This window comes from Octopus sinensis, linkage group LG8, assembly GCF_006345805.1.
Source record: "Octopus sinensis linkage group LG8, ASM634580v1, whole genome shotgun sequence".
Classification (NCBI taxonomy): Eukaryota; Metazoa; Mollusca; class Cephalopoda; order Octopoda; family Octopodidae; genus Octopus; species Octopus sinensis.
Window position 1 is genome coordinate 4,900,687 of NC_043004.1, and position 1,121 is coordinate 4,901,807.

At 37.4% G+C, this 1,121-nt stretch overlaps 1 pseudogene; it reads left to right on the top strand.

Annotated features, from left to right (window-relative positions):
- The first annotated feature begins 204 nt into the window (after nt 1-204).
- On the top strand, nt 205-323 carry LOC115215319 (annotated as a pseudogene).
- The last annotated feature ends 798 nt before the right edge of the window (nt 324-1,121 follow it).

Genomic DNA, 1,121 nt, shown 5'->3' on the forward strand with positions numbered 1-1,121 from the left:
CTGTGTGTGTACATTTAGAGCTATTTCAAACCCCCTGTCCCCATCACACATACCACATGTCATACTTCTCTCAAGTTTTCTGTGAAAATGAAAGGAAGGAAAGCATTTAGATGTGAGTGTGTATTATATCATCATCATCATCATCATTGTTTAAAGCCTGCCTTCCATGCTAGCATGGGTGGAACATAATATGTATATATATATATTTACTGTCATGTCACATTAAAAACACCGATTCTTGTCTGATCACTGAAATTAAGCAATGTCGAGCCTAGTCAGTACTTAGATGGGTGACTGCTTGGGAAACCTAGGTACTGTAAAGATCTTTTGTTCCTAAGGTGGTGCTCCAGTATAGCTGGAATGGCTCTGTGATTGAGAAACTTGTGTCCCATTCATGTGGTTTTTGGTTCAGTCCCACTCCATGTCACCTTGGACAAGTGTTTTCTGCTATCTGACCAAAACCTTGTGAGTGGATTTAGACAGAAACTAAAAGAAGCTTGTGTGTGTGTGTGTATATATATGTGTGTGTGTGTGTGTGTGTATGTATATAATATATAGATGTGTGTATGTATGTTTGTGTGTGCCCTTGTCCCCGTGTTTAAACGTCATGTGGTGGTTGTAAATGAGCATCATCATACAAGCAAGGTTGTTTGTTTCCAGTCTCTTCCCTGAGAAATATCTGGCTATGAGGAAAATATTACCTTGCTTGGAAACGACCGGGAGATGGTGACAGGAAGAGCATCCGGCTGTAGACAATCTGCCTGAACAAATTCTATCTGACCCATGCAAGCTTGGAAAAGTGGACATTAAATGAAGATGATGATATATATGTATATGTACTAAAAATTGTTTAGAAGCCAATACAGTATAAATTGGAAATAAGAAAGTGAAAACAGAGAAGTAAGAAGGGCAAAACAGTTTACACTTTACCTTGTATGTTGATGTTTTGGGAGGGAATATGGAGGATGGTGTCAAGCTGGCATCTTTTGCTTAACAAAGATACTCTATCATCAATGTTTTTATGCAAACAAACCAATTCTAATGTGTGTGTGTGTAAATATTTAATGTTTATAGCTCAGTAGGGGGTTTAGAATAGAATCTATTTTTTAAATTGTATTTTT